This window comes from Hordeum vulgare, chromosome 4H (assembly GCF_904849725.1).
Source record: "Hordeum vulgare subsp. vulgare chromosome 4H, MorexV3_pseudomolecules_assembly, whole genome shotgun sequence".
Classification (NCBI taxonomy): domain Eukaryota; kingdom Viridiplantae; phylum Streptophyta; class Magnoliopsida; order Poales; family Poaceae; genus Hordeum; species Hordeum vulgare.
Genome location: NC_058521.1, coordinates 167,462,281 through 167,487,168, shown reverse-complemented (window position 1 = coordinate 167,487,168; position 24,888 = coordinate 167,462,281).

Genomic DNA, 24,888 nt, shown 5'->3' with positions numbered 1-24,888 from the left:
CAAAGTTCTCCATGATCTTCATGGAGATCTATCCAATGTAATCCTCTTTGGCGGTGTGTTTGTCGAGATCCGATGAATTGTGGATTTGTGATCAGATTATCTATGAATTATATTTGACTCTTCGCTGATTTCTTATATGCATGATTTGATATCCTTGTAAGTCTATTCGAGTCTAGGGTTTTGTTTGGCCAACTCGACCTATGATTCTTGCAATGGGAGAAGTGCTTTGTTTTGGGTTCATACCATGCGGTGACCTTTCCCAATGACAGAAGGGGCAGCAAGGCATGCATCATGTTGTTGCCATCAAGGGTAACAAGATGGGCTTTCATCATAGATTTGAGATTGTCCATCTACATCATGTCATCTTGCTTTAGGCGTTACTCTGTTCTTATGAACTCAATACACTAGATGCTTGCTGGATAGCGCTCGACGTGTGGAGTAATAGTAGTAGATGCAGAACGTATCGTCTACTTGTTTTGGACGTGATGCCTATATATATGATCATTTCCATAGATAATGTAATGACTTTGTGCGGTTCTATCAATTGCTCGACAGTAATTCGTTCACCCACCGTCTACTTGCTTTCATGAGAGAATCCACTAGTGAACACTACGGCCCCCGGGTCTATTCACAGCTATCGTCTCAGCTTTTACTTTTACTTTTCTTTGTTTACTTTTTGCTTTAAGTTCTCACTTTGCAAACAATCTATAAGGGATTGACAACCCCTTCATAGCGTTGGGTGCAAGCTCTTTGTGTTTGTGCAGGTACTTGTGACTTGACACGATCCTCCTACTGGATTGATACCTTGTTTCTCAAACTGAGGGAAATACTTACCGCCGCTATGCTACATCACCCTTTCTTCTTCAAGGGAACACCAACGCAAGGCTCCAAGGCCGCGGGGGAATTCTTTGCATATTTGCCAAGGAAATCCCTATAGGCACAGCCAGCAGCAGAAGGATTCTGGCGCCGTTGCCGGAAAAGGTCTTTTGTTGCAGTAGCACCGTGGTGTTATGAACTTGCATGCATGACACTTTCATGGCATAAATATCTTGTGTTGCATGTCTCTTGTGCCGTAGCTCCGTTCTAAGTCTCGTGTGTTAAGCGACTAGGATGACAGGTAGGATCATTGCTTCACCCCTTGCCATGTGAACAACAATGTAATATTGCCGTGTAAATAAACGGGAGTGAATTAAATAATTAAACTTGGAGTTTCGTCGATATGTAACTCGTTGCATATAGAGCTTCACTTAATGTGTAGTGTTTGTGTGAGGTGTATTTCCATGCCATCCCTTGCATCTTTGGTTTGTTCATGCATCATATTAGGTTGTGCATCATGTTGTGCATCGTGTGGTGAATATCTGTGTTGATGTTTGTTTCCCGTTTGCTCTGTCTCGATAGAGTTCCGCAAGCGTGTTGGAATGTGAGGACCCGTTCGTCTACGTTGGTTCGCCGACTTCATGGAGTTCTTCTTCTACCAAGTGGGATCTCAGGCAAGATGACCATTTCCCCAGATACCATTACTATCATTGCCATGGTAGTTTAACGTTTCTAACATTTACGTCTTGTTGCCTACCAGATGTTATATATCAGCCTCTCAACAATGCCATGAAACCTTCACCTGTTCACAACCTAGCAAACCACTGATTGGCTATGTTACTGCTTGCTTTACCTTGTTGTTAGCGTTGCTAGTTGCAGGTGTAGTTGCTTCCATGTGTTAACATGGGTTCCTTGTCATATCACCATATTAATTGCTACATACATTAATGGACCTATATACGGCTCAGCCTTTGTATCCTGGTGTTTTGTTCCACCTTTGCCCCCTTAGTTTCAGCTACCGGTGTTATGTTCCATAATTGAGCGCTCCTAACACGATCGGGGTTGTTATGGGAACCCCCTTGATAATTCGTTTTAGATTAAAGCTGGTCTGGCAAGGCCCAACTTTGGTACTACATTTGCCTAACAACTAATGAACTGCATAGGGAGTAATTAACCCGAGGAAATTTAATCAACCCCCGGGCCAGTGCTCCTCATGAGTATTGGTCCACGTGAGCGATGTCCGGCGCCCCTCTGGTCACCCAGAGGTTTAGCGATCCCGACGTCTAGATCATCCGTCGTGTCGTGAGAACGAGATACGCGGCTCCTATCGGGATCGCTGACATGTCGGGCGGCCTTGCTGGATTATTTTTACCTTTGACGAAATATCTTGTGCATCGGGATTCCGGTGATGCTTTGGGTAAACTCAGAGTTGAGGTTTTCCACTAGGGAATCCGACGAGATCGCGAGCTTCGTGATTGAGGATTTCTATGCGGCTTGTGATAATTTGTGACGGATTAGTTGGAGCACCCCTGCAGGGTTAAATCTTTTCGGAAAGCCATGCCCGTGGTTATGTGGCAACGTGGAAGCTTTGTTTAACACTGGTTCTAGATAACTTGAAGTAACTTAATTAAAATATGCCAACTGTGTGCGTAACCGTCGTTGTATCTTTCATGAGTTCCTTCTCCGATTGAGGACACGGTGGGGTAATGTCTGACGTAGGTAGGTGTTCAGGATCATTCATTTGATCATCAGTAGTTCACGTCCGTTATGCGTAGATCTTCCCCTCTCTATTTCTTGTACTCGTAAGTTAGCCACCATATATATATGCTTAACCGCTGCTGCAACCTCACCACACCCATTAAGCTTTGCTAGTCTTGCTACCTTTGGAAATGAGATTGCTGAGTCCCCTGTGGCTCACAGATTACGACAACACTAGTTGCAGGTACAGGTAAAGGTTACTTTACGCGAGCGCGTTGATTGTACATTTGGAGTTGCTTCTTCTTCTTCTTCTTCTTCTTCATCGATCTAGGATGGGTTCCAGGCCGGCAGCCTCGGATAGCAATGATGGACGTCGTTCATATTTTCTCGTTTGTTTTCGTCCGTAGTCGGACCCTGCTTTTACTCTTGATGAATATATAATGTACTGATGTGACTGATGTAGCTTGTGGCGAGTGTAAGCCAGTTCTATATATATATCTCTTCTTTTCAGTACATGTACTTGTAACGATATCCATTCTTGCGACACGACGAGATGTGCTTCTATTCCTGACGAGGCCCCCGTGCCAAGTTGAGTATAGGGTCGCATCTTGGGCGTGACAAGTTGGTATGAGAGTAGTATCGACCTAGGAGCCCCCTTGATTGATCGAACTTGGCCGAGTCGAGTCTAATGAAAAACTGATTTGAGTCTAGTTATATATCGGAGAGTAGGATTCTTTTTTCTCCTCTTCTATGCTCTGGTGAGGAATCTTGACGTAATATTTTAATTCTACTCCTGTTCTCACTCAATTTTTTTTAGGACCACGTGGATATTCTTGGGATCTATATGATGCCGATGTGACGAAGTTCTGTCTTGGTGCCTCATGTTTGACTTGATTTATTCCGGGGAGTTGAGCTCCAGGGGATTCTCGAGCACATCGTTATCATTCAGATTTCTTACTATCTCAGAACGAAGGATGTTCGTAATTGCTTCAATACTGGTAGTGGCGAGACAACCCCGATGTCCCCAGTACTAGTGCAGATTGTTCGGGCGTACTGCCATACTTTGTATCGTTGTGATCACGAGGGTCTGTTGTAGATGAAGGTCCGATATTCTGGTTGTGTGTTGACGGATGTGATACAGGTGACGGGTTAGTATAGGAGTTTTGTGATTATTACTCCTTGTATCCGTGTACCAGATTGCATGACCAGAAATTTCGGGAATTCTTAGGTGGGAATTCAAGTAGTTGCTTATAGGACAATCTTCCAACAGATGCATGATGTTAGGTTGGGGTTCGACATCTAGTGGATTTGTTTGTTGATGGTTGACTTACACCGGTTCTCGTTGTGTCTTAAAGAGTCCTTGTAGCTTGCTACGACTCGGGGACGCTTTGTATATCGGGTGCACTGCCTTGCACTTGATGTCTACTGTAAGGTTCGAGCCCATGCGATCCTGTCCACGAAAATATCGGACAACATCTTTCTCATGAGTTTGTTCTGGCTAATTTGCAATCTGCACCCTTTGTTTTGTTGGAATATAGTAATTCAAGTTGCTTCGATGTCAAATGGTGATTTCAGATATGTGCCGAAGGTCTTCTTGTATTTTTCATGTGAGAATGCAAATTCATTTTTTCATTCAAATTTTCATATCAATTCTTGTCAACCGGAGTTGTGGTGTCAATTCTTTTTCAAACGGTGTGTCTCTCTTCAAGTATTTCAATCCTCTCCAATTTTTGCAGATCATTCTCTCAATTCTTTCCGGAGTTGTCTCATCTGTCTCAACTTGTCTTTATTTTTCCCCGCCCTCCCACCCTTTTTCTTCAGTGATTCAATTTTCATCCAAGAGTTTTCTTTTCATTGTGCTCCCGCTGTCTCTTCTTTTCTCTCTTACCCGGTGATTCATTGTGAAGATTCTCAGGAGATTCGTGTCATATTTGTTCATTCTTGTCATCCTTACCGGTGAATTTAATTGAGTTGTCCATGCTCATCTTATCCTTTTCATCCTTGTTAATTCTTTCCCATGTTGGAAATTCTTGTCAGCCTATCTTGGTTATTCATTCCTCTCTTTTCGATCCGGAGTGTTGAAGTTATCTCAGTAGTTCTTGTTTCCAATCTTTTCAATTATTTCGAGGTGCTAACCTCATCTAGTTGTCTTTTTACCGGTGCAATATCTCTCATCTAGGCAATCTTTTCTAACGGTGGTTTCTTTGAGTGGGCCCATAACCCACAGGTTTTTCCCAGGATCTTTTCTGGCTCTTGTAATCTTTTCCGGAGATCTCTCATTCTTTTCAACTATGACGTAAGTATGATTTCCATCAGTCATATTACTTCTTCAAGTTCTATTTGAATTATTTCTCGTATTTGGCTCAACCTTTCATTCATCATTATTCCGGAGTGTCTCAGTTAATTCTTGGTGGTGTTCTCCTCATCATTCCAGCTTTGATGACAGAAGGAGTGTTTCTCTCAAATCTTGGTTCATTCTCTTGAAGATTCATCTTTTCAGCTTGTGCCATCATCTTGAATTGTTCCAATCATGAGTAATCCCTTTCTGGCTATCCGGTGCATTTCTGAGTTGTTTTTATTCCTGATCCTCCGAAGGCCATCATTTTAGAAGATTCTTCCTTCTCAGCTTTCAGCTTTCATCCTCAATTCTTCTCCATTATTGTCTCTTTGTTTGTCTCTCGATTATCCGGTGCCTTGTTCAAGTTTTCTCTCAGGTGGCTTATGATCTCTTCATTCTCTTGTATCTCCATTAATTCGTGGTGTTCCCATTCAATTGTGAATTCTTACCGGTGCTTCCTTCAATTATGCCTCAAATGGTGCTTATCTCTCTGCCTCTTCAAGATTCTTTCAAGAAGAATAAGTGGTACGCTAAATCCATTGCTTGTCATCAATTAAACTTGATGAAGGGTAAGCGTAACATAATTCTTATTCCTGTTTCATAGTGATTTTAATCTTTCGTCCGGAGTGGCTCATGATATCAATTCCTTTTTTCTCAAGTGTTCTTATCTTTTCTTTCCGGAGTTCCAAGTTTTCTCAAGTATCTCTTCGTGAAGCTTCATAGAAGTCTTTGCAAGGCTTCAATATTATTCTTTCATCCTTCATATCTTGCATCATCCTTTTGATACGGAGGCTCGTCATGGTGGTTCTTCTAGGATGTGATTTTCTCAAAGTGTTCTTCAAGATTCTTGTTGGACAACCTCGAGTATCTTTCTCTTGCATTTCCAATGTGTTTGTTGTTCCTTTATCCTTTGAGGTGGTATTATAGCATTCTTGTTAGTGTAGGAGCCTCGAAGAGTTTTCCTTTCAGGAATGAGATATTTAAATCCACCAATCCTTTGATCATGAGATATTTCAACCCACGATTTCTTCATTGAGCTATCTTGGTTTGGACTACACCTAAAGCTTGTCTATGGATGTTGCTATTATGGTGTTTATCATTGATCCAAGTTCTCAAGGTATCCTCTTGGTGTAAGAAGTGTTCATATCTTTGCTTTCAACTATCCTTGTATCTTTTAGTGGTTGGTTGTCACCTCTTAAATGGATAGATGATATTCATCAGCCCACTACTGTCTTCTTCTTCGTTGTTGGTTTTCCAACTGCTACGTCAATTCTCTGTCCGGAGGCTCTTCAATTCTATTGTGATGATAGTTGTCATTCTTTTCTTCATTCTCTTCTTCCGTTTGAGCTAGTTCCTGTTCTCTTGTTCCGGAGGCATTGTGATGTTGCTCTTTTGGGTCTATTATGTTGTTCTACCAAGATCATGGTGTTCCCTTGTTCTATTTAGTTGTTTTTTATGTATATTGTCTAATTCTCTCATCTTATCGAAATTTTTGTCCCATTTTCCTACCGAAGTGTTGCCGATATTTTCCGTGAATTCTTGCTTCTTTCTCATATCATTCCTCATCGCTTTGCTACCTTCAAGGATCGTTGGTTTCACTTGTTTCTCAAACAAGCGACTAAGTTTTACCTCTTGTTTTCTCATCCTCTCCCCCTTTCATTCTTGGATCTCGGGGCGAGATCCTCTTGTAGTGTAGGAGAGTTGTGACAGCCCGAGACTGACATTCCAGAAGATTCCCCTTTATTTCCGTTTCCGTCGTGTGAATAGTATTGTTTGTTGCATCATCATTTAGTTTGCATCGTCGCATCATGCATGGCATCTTGCATCATCTGTTGCATGTGGTGTTGTGAGTGTGTGTGCTTCAAGTGAGATAGTAACTCCCCTTCTCTCCCCTCTTATTTCTTTTTTGTGGTTTTGCTAAAGTTTCCGTTTTAACCCCTATTTAAAAAAGGTTCGTCTTCTTTAAAAAAACCTTTTATTAAATGTGGAGGCCATCCCATGGGTTTCCTTTTTTTATTTTTTTCTTTCTTTGTTCTATTTTAAAATAAGAGTCTCTTTCTATTTCTAAAAAAGGAATTATTTTATTCTTCAAAAGGTTTCATTTTAATTCTTTAAAAAAATGCCCAAGCTATTTCTTATAGCTGGGGTATGTTTTCAAAGAGCCAAAAGTATTTTATTCTATTTATTTCGTTTAATCTTTCCTTTTGTGTGTTTTTCTGTTGTTTTTTCAAAAAGAAAGAGAAGTGCAATAGGAGAGGGAGAGAAACGCCTAGCCGGCCCAAGTCCCCCCAACCCTAGCATCCCTCAGCCCGGTTCGCCCTCGTCCCTCTCGTTCTTCCTCCCGCAGCCGCCAAGCCCTCGTTCTCCTCCCGATCCCGTGCATCTCCCTCCTCCCTCGGCCCCGCGCGCAGCCCGTGGTCGCCAGCCCCGCGATGCCCGCCGTTTGCCGCTGCTAGGATCCGCAGCCCCATGCCGAGCAAGCCGCCGCGCCGCCTCCCTGCGCCGTGCTCCCCTCGCCTCGTCGCCCTGGCCTCTCGTCCTCGCCTCCCCGCTGTACTGCGTCTCCGTGGCCCCGCGCCGCCCTGCCGCCCGCGCCAGTGCCGTGCCGACCTCGAGCTGCTCCTCCCCCGCGCGCCGCCATGCTCGTCCGCCTCGCCCTCGGCCTCAGCTGCCGCCGTGCTCGCCGGAGCTCTACCCGAGGTGCAGACCCCATCGCCCTTGGTATCTCCCACGCCGCCGCCCTGCGAGATGTCGCCGAGACCGCCATCCCCGCGTGCCCCGCACGCCGTGGTCGCCTCTGCTGCCTGATGCGCCGCCGCCAAGCTCCCTCCAAGACCCCGACCTCCTCCTGCCGTAGCTGCTGCCGCCCTTGTGCTTGCGTTGCCTTGCTAGATGCTTGCCTGTTGCTACTACTGGCGTATCATGGTGCTTGCTGCCAGCTAGCTTGCCTGTTCCTGTTGCCGAGTTGCCGCTGCTGCCGAGCCTGTTGCTGCGATTGTTGTTGCTCTTGCTGCTGACTGCTACTATTGTTAGTTGCTGCTGTTTGTGGCTGTTGCTTGCTGTAGATGCTGCTGCTTTGCTAGCTGCTGCTGATTGCCTGCTGCTAGTCGATGCTTGCTGCTGCGTTGGCCTGCTTGCTGCCACCTTGCCGCTTGCCTTGCTGTTAGATGCATCCTAGGCTAGTTGCTGTAGCTGCTACTAGCTTGCCTTAGCTGTTGCCTGCTTTGCTGCTTGCTAGCTGAAGCTTTTTCTATTAGATGCTAATGCTTGCTGTTGCTAGTGGCATGCTTGCACCAATGCTATTGATGCTAGTGGCTAGGCCGTTGTGGGTTGCTAGCGTAGCTTGTTGCCGAAGCGTGTTGCTGTTGCTGCTGACGCTGGTTACCGTCGCCGAAGACCGCGTGCACCATCCCCGCAACTGTGGCCCGATGACAAGTTCACGAGTACCACGACGTCCTCGACGACCCCCGGTCATCTGCGGAGCGTGTTTATCTACCAACACCGAAGAACTGTGAACCGACGCCAAGAGTACGACTACCATCGATGAGACCCGAGTACCACGACGACAACGACTTCCACGATGACATATGTTCACACCGCTACGAACCGAACCCCTCCAATTCGCACGCTTCGAAGGTATACCGTTGGAACGTGTCGTGTACCGTGTGCATGTGTTGTATGAGATGTATCGTATGTTTGCGTCGTATGTTTGCCCGTTGCACGTTGTCTCTCTTTCGTCGCGCCCTCGACACATGGGAACCCGATAAACGGGATCACCCCATCTTTATTTAGTGTTCCCGTACACGCTTCCTATACGTTGGCACGTTATCTCGTTAAGTATCGGGATAGAAACGTTGCCGTGGCATCGTTTCCGTTTTGCCGCCATGGTTCCCTTTCGCTCGCCGTGGCGACCCATGCTTATTTTCTCTTCTTGCCGTGGTGTTATGAACTTGCATGCATGAAACATTCATGGCATAAATATCTTGTGTTGCATGTCTCTTGTGCCGTAGCTCCGTTCTAAGTCTCGTGTGTTAAGCGACTAGGATGACAGGTAGGATCATTGCTTCACCCCTTGCCATGTGAACAACAATGTAATATTACCGTGTAAATAAACGGGAGTGAATTAAATAATTAAACTTGGAGTTTCGTCAATATGTAACTCGTTGCATATCGAGCTTCACTTAATGTGTAGTGTTTGTGTGAGGTGTATTTCCATGCCATCCGTTGCATCTTTGGTTTGTTCATGCATCATATTAGGTTGTGCATCATGTTGTGCATCGTGTGGTGAATATCTGTGTTGATGTTTGTTTCCCGTTTGCTCCGTCTCGATAGAGTTCCGCAAGCGTGTTGGAATGTGAGGACCCGTTCGTCTACGTTGGTTCGCCGACTTCATGGAGTTCTTCTTCTACCAAGTGGGATCTCAGGCAAGATGACCATTTCCCCAGATACCATTACTATCATTGCCATGCTAGTTTTACCGTTTCTACCGTTTACGTCTTGTTGCCTACGAGATGTTATATATCAGCCTGTCAACAATGCCATGAAACCTTCACCTGTTCACAACCTAGCAAACCACTGATTGGCTATGTTACTGCTTGCTTTACCTTGTTGTTAGCGTTGCTAGTTGCAGGTGTAGTTGCTTCCATGTGTTAACATGGGTTCCTTGTCATATCACCATATTAATTGCTACATAAATTAATGGACCTATATACGGCTCGGCCTTTGTATCCTGGTGTTTTGTTCCACCTTTGCCCCCTTAGTTTCGGCTACCGGTGTTATGTTCCATAATTGAGCGCTCCTAACACGATCGGGGTTGTTATGGGGACCCCCTTGATAATTCGTTTTAGATTAAAGCTGGTCTGGCAAGGCCCAACTTTGGTACTACATTTGCCTAACAACTAATGAACTGCATAGGGAGTAATTAACCCGAGGAAATTTAATCAACCCCCGGGCCAGTGCTCCTCATGAGTGTTGGTCCACGTGAGCGATCTCCGGCGCCCCTCTGGTCACCCAGAGGTTTAGCGATCCCGACGTCTAGCTCATCCGTCGTGTCGTGAGAACGAGATACGCGGCTCCTATCGGGATCGCTGACATGTCGGGCGGCCTTGCTGGATTATTTTTACCTTTGACGAAATATCTTGTGCATCGGGATTCCGGTGATGCTTTGGGTAAACTCAGAGTTGAGGTTTTCCACTAGGGAATCCGACGAGATCGCGAGCTTCGTGATTGAGGATTTCTATGCGGCTTGTGATAATTTGTGACGGATTAGTTGGAGCACCCCTGCAGGGTTAAATCTTTTCGGAAAGCCGTGCCCGTGGTTATGTGGCAACGTGGAAGCTTTGTTTAACACTGGTTCTAGATAACTTGAAGTAACTTAATTAAAATATGCCAACTGTGTGCGTAATCGTCGTTGTATCTTTCATGAGTTCCTTCTCTGATTGAGGACACGGTGGGGTAATGTCTGACGTAGGTAGGTGTTCAGGATCATTCATTTGATCATCAGTAGTTCACGTCCGTTATGCGTAGATCTCCCCCTCTCTATTTCTTGTACTCGTAAGTTAGCCACCATATATATATGCTTAACCGCTGCTGCAACCTCACCACACCCATTAAGCTTTGCTACTCTTGATACCTTTGGAAATGAGATTGCTGAGTCCCCTGTGGCTCACAAATTACCACAACACCAGTTGCAGGTACAGGTAAAGGTTACTTGACGCGAGCGCGTTGATTGTACATTTGGAGTTGCTTCTTCTTCTTCTTCTTCATCGATCTAGGATGGGTTCCAGGCCGGCAGCTTGGGATAGCAAGGATGGACGTCGTTCTTATTTTCTCATTTGTTTCCGTCCGTAGTCGGACCGTGCTCTTACTCTTGATGAATATGTAATGTACTGTTGTGACTCTGATGTAGCTTGTGGGGAGTGTAAGCCAGTTCTATATATATATCTTTTTTTTCAGTACATGTACTTGTGACGATATCCATTCTTGTGACACGACGAGATGCGCTTCAACCCCTGGCGAAGCCCCCGTGCCAAATTGAGGATAGGGTCGCATCTTGGGCGTGACAGTGCTGTCCTAGGGCAAAGAGTTGATAAGAAGTTGAATGTTATTCACTACGCTAGTAAAACTCTAGACACTGCCCAAAGAAACTATGTTACTACGGAAAAGGAATTTTTAGCAGTCGTGTTTGCATGTGAAAAGTTCAGGTCTTACATAGTTGATTCCAAAGTCACTATTCAAACTGATCATGCTGCTATTAAGTACCTCATGGAGAAGAAAGACGCTAAACCTAGACTTATCAGATGGGTTCTCTTGCTACAAGAATTTGATTTGCACGTTTTCGACAGGAAGGGTGCTGATAACCCAGTAGCAGATAACTTGTCTAGGTTGGAGAACGTTCTTGATGACCCACAACCTATTGATGATAGCTTTCCTGATGAGCAATTGAATATCATCACTGCTTCACGTAGAGCACCGTGGTATGCTGATTATGCAAACTATATCGTTGCCAAATATATACCACCTAGTTTCACATACGAGCAAAAGAAGAAATTCTTCTTTGACTTGAGACATTACTTTTGGGATGATCCTCACCTTGATAAGGAAGGAGTAGATGGTGTTATTAGACGTTGTGTACCTGAACATGAACAGGGACAGATCCTACAGAAGTGTCACTCCGAGGCCTACAGAGGACACCATGCGGGAGATAGAACTACACACAAGGTATTGCAATCAGGTTTGTATTGGCCCACTCTCTTCAAGGATGCCCGTAAGTTTGTCTTGTCTTGTGACGAATGTCAAAGAATAGGTAATATTAGCAAACGTCGGGAAATGCCTATGAACTATTCACTTGTCATTGAACCATTTGATGTTTGGGGCTTTGATTATATGGGACCTTTTCCAAAATCCAATGGGTATACTCATATCCTAGTTGCTGTTGATTACGTCACTAAGTGGGTAGAAGCTATCCCCACTAGTAGTGCTGATCACAACACCTCTATTAGGATGCTTAAAGAAGTTATTTTCCCTAGATTTGGAGTCCCTAGATATCTAATGACCGACGGTGGTTCACATTTCATTCATGGTGCTTTCCGTAAAACGCTTGCGAAGTACGATGTCAACAATAGAATTGCGTCTCCCTATCACCCTCAGTCCTGTGGTCAAGTAGAGCTAAGTAACAAAGAGATTAAACTGATTCTGCAAAAGACTGTCAACAGGTCTAGAAAGAATTGGTCTAAGAAGCTCGATGATGCACTGTGGGCTTACAGAACTGCCTATAAGAATCCCATGGGCATGTCCCCGTACAAAATGGTGTACGGAAAATCATGTCATTTACCTCTTGATCTAGAGCATAAAGCTTATTGGGAAATCAAAGAGCTTAACTTTGATTTCAAACTTGCTGGTGAGAAGAGGTTATTTGATATTAGCTCGCTTGATGAATGGAGACTTCAGGCATATGAGAATGCCAAGTTGTTCAAAGAGAAGGTTAAGATGTGGAATGCTAAGAGGATACAAAAGCGTGAGTTCAATGTAGGTGATTATGTCTTGCTTTATAATTCTCGTTTAAGATTCTTTGCAGGCAAGCTTCTCTCTAAATGGGAAGGTCCCTATGTTGTTGAGGAAGTATATCATTCCGGTGCTATCAAGATCAACAACATGGAAGGTAATTGTCCGAGAGTGGTAAATGGGCAGAGAATCAAGCATTATATCTCACGTACTCCCATAAAATTTGAAAGCAATATTATCAATATCATAACTCCGAAAGAATACCTGAGGGATATTTATCAGCCTGTCTCAGACTCCAAAAACGAACAGGTATGTCATTCGGTAAGTAAACAAACTCCAAAACTTTTCCAGTAGGAATTTTTCTCCGTTTTGGAATATTTGAAAAAATACAAATATTGGAAGTAGTCCGGAAAGCACGCGAGGAGGCGATAAGCCTGCCAGGCGCGGGCCCACCCCTGGCCGCGCCTGGGGGGCTTCTGGCCACCTCGTGCGCCTCCCGGACTCTGTTTTCGTGCGGAGTACTCCTTCTGGTCTGGAAAAAATCATTATATATTCTCTCGAAAGGTTTGACCTTTCTATCACGCAGATTTCCTCTGTTTTCGTTTCGAGCCTGTTTTCTGCCGCAGATTCAGGGCAAGATGTCGTCTCAGGAATCTGTGAGGGAGAACAATCTCCCTCAAGTTTATGGAGAAGTAAGTGTTGATCTGAAAAGGATGGAGGTCATGGAGGCTATGAAAAGGCTACCTAAAGAAACCAAGGGCAAACCCAAGGAGAAGAATCAGGCGTGGGACGAAGCGCAATCTGTGCTCAACAAGGAATAAGTTGAAGAAGTGGATTTCCTCCAACCCTACCTCCACCTACTGTCTCCATCCTTGATTGAACTCTTGAGGTTTTGTGAAACAACTCGTGCTCGCAATACTTATCTCACTCGTGAAGTTGTTTTGCTGGAGAAACATATCACATATCTCCAAGGTATAAATCAAAGATTGATGGCCCTCTTGGAATCAAAGATTGCAACAACTCCACCACCATCACCTCCAAAGGAAGACAACTAAGCATGGATATTGGAAATCCCCTTGGCTTGTGCCAAGCTTGGGGGAGTTGCCCCGGTATCGTATCACCATCACATCTTTTGCCTTTACCTTTGTTTTAGTTTTTTCCTTTTCAGTTTTCTCTTTCTCTAGTAGATTAAAAGTCTTAGTGTTTTAGTCTTGAGTTTTGCTTTGTGTCACCCCCATTGTATTCGAGCTCGTGAGCCATATAATAAAGAATGTCTTAGTTGAAGGGCTTTGCCTCTTGCCATGATCAAAAGAGTGAGAAAAGAACAAAAGCATGAAAGATCATGTAATGATCTTATGGGAAGTGATGGCTTCACATATAAAAAGAATGATGATTGAAACTTGTTGAGGGTAGACAAACGTAGACCTTGGTCATGGTTGCGATTAATAGGAAGTGATAAAGAAGGAGAGGTTCACATATAAATATATCATCTTTGACACCATCTATGATTGTGAACACTCACTAAACTATTACATGCCTAGAAGTAGATTTAGGACAAGGAAGACAACATAATGAATTGTGCTTGCTTGGTTCCGAACAATGTTATATGATTAGAGATCCCTTAGCATGTGACGATGGCTTCCACCTCTTGCTAGCCAAAATTCCCACACCAAGTAGAGATACTACTTGTGCATCCATAAACCTTCAACCCAGTTTTGCCATGAGAGTCCACCATACCTACCTATGGATTGAATAATATCTCTCAAGTAAGGTGTCATCGGTGCCAGCAATAAAAATTGCTCCCTAATATGTATGATATATTAGTGTGTGCAAAATAAGCTTTGTACGAACCTGTGATGAGGAAGACATAAAAGCGACAGACTGCATAATAAAGTTCTTTGTCACAGGAGGCAATATAAAGTGACGTTCCTGCACACTAAGAGGACACGCACCCAAACCTCAAAAGCGCATGACAACCTCTGCTTCCCTCTGCGAAGGGCCTATCTTGTACCTTTACTTTTTGCCCTTGAAAGAGTCATGGTGATCTTCACCAATTCCTTGTTTCGCCTTTATCTTGGCTAACATCATATGCTAGGGAAAGACCTATTTTCATATGTCAACTTGGAAGTAAGTATTCATGAATTATTATTGTTGACATTACCCTTGAGGTAAGAAGTTGGGAGGCGAAACTATAAGCCCCTATCTTTCTCTGTGTCCAGCTGAAACTTTGATCTCATGGGTACCACATGAGTTGTAGCAATTGTAGAGAACAAAAGGATGATTGAGTATGTGGATTTGCTTTACAAGCTCTTATTTGACTCTTTCTAATGTTGTGATAAATTGCAATTGCTTCAGTGACTAAAGGCTATCGGTTATTACTTCTCGGTAAGGTTCTTGATCCATGCTTTACTTTGTGAAGGAATTGTCACTTTAGCATGACAGATTATATGTTGGTGTCACACCCTCTTTTTGCTATCATTTGTCCTTATTGTAAAATTCTGAGATTGTTAAAACTTTTTCAAAACTAATGTTGTGAGTGCCATGATTGACATTGTATGCTTCTATGCTTGATCATGACAGGTTAAAACCCTAAATTCATTTTGGTATTTTACTGCTTTCCAAAAACCTTTGATAACCAAAGTAAAACCACCTTGAGTTGCACTGCATGTCTTTGATAACAAGCAATGCTACTGCTCATATTTGGTAATCTGATTTTTACCTATCTTTATATTTCAAAACAAAAAAAATAATTATTTTTGTGAGTATTTTACTAATTAAATAATCTGTCCATTTCTAAGGTCAGAATTGATATTCCAACATGGAAAAATACTTTTCTGCTTTGGAAAAATCTGATTAAATTTAGAGATGATCAGAAGGACATATATTTTCCATACATAGGATTTTAAACCCCATTTTATATTATATTTATTGATTAAAACTATAAAATCTATTCTGTCTGTTTTGGCATTTTGAAATATTTCCAAAGGAAATATTCTCAATAAATTCCTAGAATATCCAGTGATGTCCCTAAGCCTTGTTTGGCGGCACATAAAGTTTCATGTTGATCAATGGTGGATAAGGACCCCAAATAACCCAAAAATCCTGTATGTCCAGAATCAAGTTAGAGCAACTCTACATAGCAAAGTTTGTCCAATGGGGCTAAAACTTTGCAGGAGTGCCTAATACCTCAATTGATGGTTCTACACCAAAAAAAGGGATTTGTGGGACTTAGTTTGCCCACACTCCCTTTGGAAGGAACAGATCTGGTCATATTGGAGTGATTTCAAGTTTATAAAGCTAAACTTGTCCTTTGGATCTCAAATTTGGTGGAACTCCATGGTTTACCACCAAAACCAAACCTGTTAAGTCTCAGCACCAGTGGTGGGGTCCAACCCCCCATGACCACTGTCGAACACCTTCTGACAGGTAGGAAAAAGCGACCTTAGCCACAGCTAAACCAAACTCCTTTCCTTCAAACTCTTAGATTAATTAGCCAGCACCTGTATCCAATCCCAGTCAACTGGCCCCTCACTGGTTCAAAGTGGAATGGCCAAAAACCTCAATTTAGACCTCAGTTCATGGCTGACATCACCAGTATTTCTTGCCTCCTTTGACCAGCCGAAGCTCCCACTAAAACCAAACGGCTAGCCACACCCCCAGTAAGTGCCAGGACATGCTAGACACGTCCAAAGTGACTCTGAGCGCACCAGCATGCCGCGTCAGGCCAAAACTGCGCTCTGGGCGCACTACAGGGAGTCACCGAGGTGGGGGCGACGCCATCGGCCAGTTCCAGCCTCCCCCGAGATGTCCAACCTCCTCTCCAACAGCCCCTCTGCATCGAGCAAGCCTCAGGGCCCCTCCTCTCTCGCGCTAAAGCTCGCGCGACGCATGCCCGCGCGCTCCAGAATCGGCCAAGCTTGCGCGGCCACGAATGCACGACTCTCCTCTCTCTCTCTCTGTAGCAGACGGTTCGGGCAGTCCAATAGCATGTCGTGAGATAGTGGTTTCAACCCCAATGTCTCTCTGCACCCCCATGCGCACCACGGTGAGTCACCGGCGCTCCCGAATCTGCTCACCGTCGCGGGCCTATAAATAGCCCTCCCCCTCGCTCCAGCACCCCTGAGATAGCTTCGCCGCATCCACTAGCACCTCCCTAGCCACCCCAGCAAACCAGCAGAGCCCAGGTGCTCGAGATCGACCGAGGACCCTCCGCCTCAGAGCTCCGCTTGATCTCTGGCTACACGTCGGCTCCTGCGCCCCTCGACCCACCAAACTGACCCCCTTGACCATAGGAAGCTTTCCCCCAACTCGCTTGAGATTTTCTGTGTCTCTAGCCACCCCCTCGACCACTTCCCGAAACCCCTCCGCCATGGGCTCCTCGTCGCCGGCGAACCCCTGCATCCCCGTTGTTGTTTCGACCACCTGCAGGTAGGCGACGGTCAGGCAGACCCATTCCCGTGTTCCTTAGGGCATGTGCGCGTCGGCAACCTCGTCGGCATCCTCCTCCTCCTCTCCGGCTGTAGGTAGGAGACGACCCCGACAGGTGTGCCCCACCTATCGGTGGCCTAGCCTCCTCCCCCGCGCTGGCCTGAGCCACTGACCGCAGGGCCCCATGCGTCAGGTTCAAACCTGACGGCGTGCGCGCCTAGGCAGGCTGTCGGCTGGCCATGGGCCAGCCCAGCTCTGGGCCGAGCCAGGCCAGGAGCTGGCCTATTTTTCTTCTTATTTTAAAACCTGGATTTCTAAGATTTTTATAAAAACATTTAACCAGTGTAAAAATATAATTCTTCCACTGTTATTTTTCTAAAAATGTGTAGTATTTAATGGTATGCTTAGATGGATTTTTCCAGCAACTATTCTATTTTACAATATTAAAAAGGGCTAAAATGGAAATAGTTTTGCTTCTGCTTGGTTGTTTTCAAAAATATTCCTTCAAGGAAAATTAAGGCAAGTATTTTGTAAAATGATATCTTTGATTTCTCAGGAATGGGGAACATTTTTAAAATGACTTTGTGGACTGTTTCTGTGTGAGCTATTCCTTATTTATTGTTTTATCGATGATAGAAAACCCGTGTGACAAGGGAATAGGAGCGGAAGACCTCGAAGACCCCGGATACTTAGCTGACCAAGGCAAGCAACCCTTTGACCATGACTGAGCATATGTTACTTTGCATGTTATAATAGCAAGTATTCCTGTTGCATATGATCATAAGTGCCGGTAATCGTTCGATATGATTTTACTGAAGGCTCCCCCAGAGCACATGCATTGAGCTTGACTCTACCCCTTTAGGGTCATGCTAATACCATGTTGACAAGTAAAGATAGCAGTAGTACTATCATGAGCATGATGTTGTCATAAAGCAAAAGTTTATGAAAACCCCGTCGGGTGCCACTAATGCCCGAGGGTGGTATTGAGTTAGGTGGTCACTTTTGGTGATGTGATGCACCCAGTATTTGTGTGAGTAAGGTTTCGGAAATGGGATTAGATTTATGATGTGTCGACCGTTCCAACCTTATCTGTATGACCACGTTACCGCTTATGGGATGGGGCTATGTTAATTACTCTAGTTTGTGCTAGCAAAGAGCCACATTACTAGTGGCGGGAGTGATGTGTGGTCACTCTCGTGATGGGGTAGTGCCGGGTGGGATGACTATGCCATTTTTATGAGTTCCAGTCACACCGTTGGTCCCCGCATGGTTGGTACTATCCAGAGTTGGTGCTCGTAAGACGTACACCATGTGGGCTAGGTACCAATCGAGTGGACCTGTTTGTCTAGTATCGTCAGGGGAAAGACATTGATCGGGTACTTACCTCGGGTATGTGATATACCGCGAGTCGTGGATGACACAGAAGTTTCCCGGATCTCGTGGGTCCAGCGTACTACCTCTGCAGAGTGTAAACTATTCGAATAGCCCTGTCCACCGTCAAGGACAGTTCGGTAATCCTGCTTAAACTACGTCCTTATATTTCCGCATAAACCAAGTGTGTGTGAGTGAGTGTGTGTGGATTGGAAAAAGGTGTTGTTATGAAAGTAATAATATGACCAAGTTCGGTGACTTGGCATATAGGGTGAACTCGGATGGTTCAGCCCTTATCAGATACGTTGACATCTGTAACCTGTTCTTCAAGAGTAATTCTTTAACTTGATGCATATTCATGATCATTCCACCCAAATGAGTTATACTAGAAAGGCATGATATTGTTATCCTTCACTTTCATTGTTCATATCATGGGCTGTTTGTGAGTACATTCAAAGTACTCATTGGCTTGCCACTGGTTATGTTATGGACCACACATGGAACGACCAGAGTTTGGAGATGAGTATGTCTTCGGCGACACCCGTGCGAACTAGGACGCTTCCAAGTCAGAATGCCTGTCGGTGTAGGCTTGATGGCATGGGCACCAGCTTAGCCCCTTTGTTTTCCGCTATTAGTGTATCCGTCTGATTTGGCCTTAGGCCCTGTCTTGTGAACTTGACCTTTCAGTCACGTGTTGTAATAATCGGTACTTGGATGTAAGACTCTCTGTTCAGTACCTGTGTTCGGTGAGCATTGATCTCTGGGATAACCGAGCACGGTGATTCTCGACTAGTAAGTCGGGGTCCCCACAGAGCTGGTATCAGAACCATCCTGACTATAGGAAGCCTTAGGTAGCATGGGCGATAGCCGAACAATTAGTGCACATAGATTGACCTGAGAACCGCACCCACTATATATTTCTAACCCTCTCCTCTACACCTTGTAGATGGCTGCCGTACCCGAGACGCTTCTGGAAACAGGCTTTCCTCTGCTTTTGAGTGATAGCCTCGAGAAGTGTCAAGTGCGTCGTACGCCCGTCTTTCTCTATCACGAACACTGGGTCAACACTGACACCAAGGAGTATCACATGGACGTGATAGTGAAGGCTAATGACTCCCCAACTAGCTGGTTCTTTGAAGGGCCACAAATAGAGGATCTGATGTTGGTCGTGGAGACTGCAGCACGAGAGGCACTCGTGCAACTCAGCGACATCCTTCATGAGATGGCGAACGAACCCGCTACTCGTCACTTACCTTTTGTTAAGGATAAGATAGACGGAAGCTGGACACTCAACCCCTCATTTGAGGATGGGATGCCATTAAGGTTTCAGACCTACTTCAGCCTCTCCTCAAACACCTTGACGCATCTTTTGATCAAGGAGTCAACTAGGATTCGCCAAGAGCTGCACCAAGTTAAGGACCTACTCCATATGGAGTAGATGAAGAACCACAAGGTGAAGAAAGAAGGAGCACATGTGATATCACCTAGCTTTGCTTTCCGAGGAGGAATACCCCCGCTTCAGGCTGTACCTCTTCAGAGTCGACGTTTAACCGCATAAGAGTACACCGAGCTTTTCGCTACCTCACCAACCAAGAGACGTCGAGATGGTTTACTTCCTTCCCCTACCCCTTCGAGGAAAGGAGGCACTAATGAAGATGATGACAAAGATGAAGATGAAGACGAAGATCCCATAGAGCCGGCTTATGAGACCGCGCAGTCGATCGCGTAGCACCGTAGGATGTACCGAACATAGGAGTTCTTGTATCTGGATTTTATGACCCGGATGTTGTGTGAACCTGTTGGATGCAAGTCGCATTCTGCCTCGAGCAGCTTGTGAGCGACTGCATTGCTTGCTTTTAAATTAATGCAGTAGTTCTTTTCAAAAACCTTTGTCATAAAACCTTGCACACAAGCACACACCAGATCCCCACTCTTTACTAGAACGTCATCCCTTTTGAGTGCAACTGGTTCATCAGAATTTGACCTGTCTACTCCCCTGACAGGATGGTGAATGCAACTCACAACAGCACTTTCGGCAACCTCGGCTCTACCTCTTTAGGACAACAGTAGGGAACCAGAGGGGAAGCTCAAGCTGGAGATCACCATGTGCAGCAAGACAATGTTCCTCCACCGCCGCCTCCCCCTGAAAGCTTGACCATGGCTCAGTTCCCTCAAGCTCTTCGGGAGGAGCGTCAAGCCAACAATGCCGCCATCCGGCAGCTGGCTCAAACTTTGGTGAACCACCCGCCGCAGAACGGGAATGGCAACAGTCGCTGAACTCTCTCTGAGTTTATGCGGACTACGCCGCCCATATTCACGGAGACGACTGAGCCCTTGGATGCTGATGACTGGATTCGCACTATCAAAGACCTTCTCGCGTTGGTCAAGTGCACTGACGAGAACGAGAAAGTTATCTATGCAACCCACTATCTCGGAGGCACAGCCAGAGCCTGGTGGGATGGATTTCAGATCCTGCGAGCCGGGCAAGTCATCACTTGGGCCGTGTTCAAGGATGGATTCCGCACCGCTCACATTCCTCCGGGAATGATGACCATTAAGAAGCGGGAATTCCCAGCCTTAAGGCAAGGCAGTGGATCAGTCAAGGAGTATTTGCAGAAGTTTAATCTTCTATCAAGGTATGCACCTAAAGATGTCAGCACTGAGGCTGCCAAAGTGGAGCGCTTTATGGAAGGACTACAACAGTCACTCCAGTATCAGCTGGTTGTTTGTGAGTGTCGAACCTTCAGTGACCTGGTTAATAAGGCTCTTATGTTGGAAGACAAGCATCGTGCAATGGAAGACACCCGTAAGAGCAAGCTAATAAGTAGTGGAGGACCAATCAACTCAAAACCACGACCATGGCAGTCAGCCCCAGCAAGAGCCAACTATCAGCAACAGCAGTACAAGCATCCAACATTTTGCCAGAATCACCAACCTCAGCAAGTGAGCGTCAAGCCAGCAAACACTCCGCCAAACAACGACGGGAGCAAGACCAACCTTCGGGCGCAAGTTACCTGTTTCGGGTGTGGACAACCAGGGCACTATTCCAGGCAGTGCCCTAATAAGAAACCCGATGTTCCGCGCCCCAATGCGCCAACTCCAGGCCAAGGAGCACCAAGCAGGAACCAGGCTCCCCGCAATCAGCAGTATCACAGCAAGGGGTGGATTAATCATATTTCCGCAGAAGAGGTACAGGAAGACCCAGACTGTATTCTGGGTACGTTCCTCGTCAACTCTACCCCAACAACAATATTGTTTGATTGTGGTGCTTCGCATTCCTTTGTTACGCAAAAGTTTGTGGAAAAGTGTGGACTATAACCTACCTTGCTTCGTGGGCATATGGCAATTCAAACCCCGAGAGCAGTTTTGCGAACCAACCTTGGGTGTAGAAAGGTTGGGATAGCTATCAATGGGACGAGCTTCTCAGCGGATCTCATTGTGCTTAAGTCGAAAGGCCTAGAAGTAATCCTCGGTATGGACTGGTTGGCCAATCATCAGAGTATCTTGGACTGTGCTAACAGGGCCATTACCATGACAAGTGACCAAGGGGTCAAAGTCAAGTATGTCTCTGAGCCAGTACCCACTTGAGTGCGACAAGTCAACAGTCTATCAAGTAAGGACTCGACCGAGTGCCAATAGTCTGTGAATACCCGAATGTCTTTCCTGATGAGTTACCAGGGATGCCTCCTGACCGAGACATCGAGTTCATCATCGAACTCATGCCCGGATCAAGGCCTATCTACAAGAAGCCTTACAGGATGGGATCCGAAGAGCTAGCAGAGTTGAAGAAGCAACTGGATGAGCAACTCAGGAAAGGGTTTATTTGTCCAAGTGCGTCACGTTGGGGGTCGCCTATTCTCTTCATGTCCAAGAAGGATGGGACAATCCGACTTTGCATCGATTACCGTTCACTCAATGAGGTCACGATCAAGAACAAGTATCCACTCCCCAAGATTGAAGACATGTTTGACCAACTTAATGGAGCAAAGGTATTCTCCAAGATCGACCTCCGATCTGGATATTACCAACTAAAGATGACATTCTGAAGACGACATTTGTGACCCGGAATGGTCTGTACGAGTGCACTGTCATGTCCTTCGGATTGACGAATGCCCGAGATTACTTCATGTACCTCATGAATAAGGTCTTCATGGAATATTTGGATAAGTTTGTCTTCGTATTCATTGACGACATACTAATCTTTTCCAAGTCTGAAGAAGAGCATGAGAAACACTTGAGGTTAGTACTAGAAAAGCTTCGAGAGCACCAACTGTATGCCAAGTTCAGCAAATGCCAGTTTTGGCTGAACGAAGTTGAATTCGTGGGTCATATCATGACGGCAACTGGATTGGTGGTTGATCCCTCTAAGATTACCATGGTAACCAACTAGAATCACCAATCGACGTGAAGGAAGTCAGGAGCTTCCTCGGACTCGCAGGGTACTACCGCAAGTTCGTAGAAGGATTCTCCCGCATCGCGCGACCTATGACTCAGCTCTTGAAGAAAGTCAAGAAGTTTGAATGGACGCCGGAATGTGAGGCAAGCTTCCAAGAGTTGAAGAAGAGGCTAACCACCGCCCCGGTATTGGCCACTCCAGATATCAACAAGGAGTTTGTGATATATTGCGATGCCTCAAGAACCGGGCTAGGTGGGGTTCTCATGCAGGATGGCAGGGTCGTGGCGTACTTGTCACGGCAAGTGCGCTCGCATGAGGAGAATTATGCCACCCATGATTTGGAGTTGGAAACAATAGTGCCTGCCCTCAAGACATGGCGACATTACCTTCTAGGGAAGCGATGTGAAATATACACCGACCACAAGAGTCTGAAGTATATTTTCACCCAAAGGGAATTGAATATGAGGCAACGAAGATGGTTGGATTTGATCAAAGACTATGACCTCATCATTCAATATCACCCCGGTAAGGCGAATGTAGTGGCCGACGCCTTGAGTCGGAAGACCAGCACCTTAAATGTCATGCTTAAGGAAAGGCGGCCCGCCTTATACGAAGAATTGGAGAACTTTGGATAAGAACTGGTGGAACCAGGATTCCTAGATAATCTCGAAGTCAAACCAACGCTTGAAGACGACATCAAGGAGGCCCAGAAGGGTCACAAGAGCATCGAAGGTATCAAGAGGAAGATTCCAGAAGGCAAGGCCCCATGATTCTTGTAGGATGATCAAGGAGTGGTGTGGTTTGGGAAACGTTTATGCGTACCCAACAAGGCCGAACTCAAGGAACTCATCCTACGGGAAACTCATGATACACCCTACTCCATTCACCCCGGTGGTACCAAGATGTATCAAGATCTCCGAGAAAGATTTTGGTGGCACGACAGGAAGAGGGAAATCACGTCATATGTGGCCAAATGCGTTGTGTGTCAGCAAGTTAAGGCTGAGCATCAGCGGCCCGCAGGACTGCTACAACCTCTCCAGGTGCCGGAATGGAAGTGGGACAAGGTAGGGATGGATTTCATTACCGGTCTACCAAGGTCTAGCAAGGGCCATAACTCGATATGGGTTGTTGTCGACCATTTGACCAACGTAGCCCATTTCATCCCTGTCAACACCACTTATGATGGGAACAAGTTGGCTAGTCTCTATATCGAGCGCATAGTAAGCCTTCATGGAGTTCCCAAGGAGATTGTATCTAACCGAGGTACGCAGTTCACCTCACGGTTTTGGAGGAAACTTCAAGAAGCCCTCGGTACCAAGCTCTCTTTCAGCACCGCCTTCCACCCGCAGACGGGAGGACAGACGGAAAGGGTCAATCAGATACTCGAAGATATGCTCCGCGCATGCGTCCTAGCGCATGGAGCCAAATGGGAAGACTGTCTGCCGTTCGCTGAGTTTTCATACAACAACAGCTACCAGTCTAGTCTCCAGATGGCCCCGTTCGAAGTGCTGTACGGACGGAAATGCCGCACCCCGCTCAACTGGTCAGAAACCGGAGATGGACTGATTTTTGGACCAGAAGTTTTGCACCGGGCAGAAGATAAGGTGCAACTAGTCCAAGAAAATCTTAAGGCAGCCAAGTCACGACAAAAGAGTTACGCGGACTCTCGCCGCAGGAATGTGGAGTTCATTCCCGGAGATTTGGTGTACCTCCGTGTCACACGTCTCAAGGGAACCAAGCATTTCGACGTTAAGGGGAAACTCGCTCCAAGGTTCATTGGGCCATTCAAGATCACGGCAAGGTGTGGAGAGGTCGCTTATCAGTTGGAGCTACCTCCGGAACTTTCGGGTGTGCACAACGTTTTCTATGTGTCACAGCTTCGGAAGTGTCTCCAGATGCCAAGTCATTCCGATCCTTTCAAGTGCATTTATCACCAGGCCTTTGACCTTCAGTCTGATCTCACCTACCGCGAGGGGCCAATCCGCATTTTGGATGAAGCAGAGCGATGCACTAGAAGCCGCACTATCAAGTATTTCAAGGTTCAATGGAGCAACCACACCGAAGCCGAAGCTACCTGGGGACGTGAAGACTATCTCATATTTGGTAATATTATTTTTACCTATCTTTATATTTCAAAACCACAAAAATAATTATTTTTGTGAGTATTTTCCTAATTAAATAACCTGTCCATTTCTAAGGTCACAATTGATATTCCAACATGGAAAAATACTTTTCTGCTTTGGAAAAATCTGATTAAATTTAGAGATGATCAGAAGGACATATATTTTCCATACATAGGATTTTAAACCCCATTTTATATTACATTTATTGATTAAAA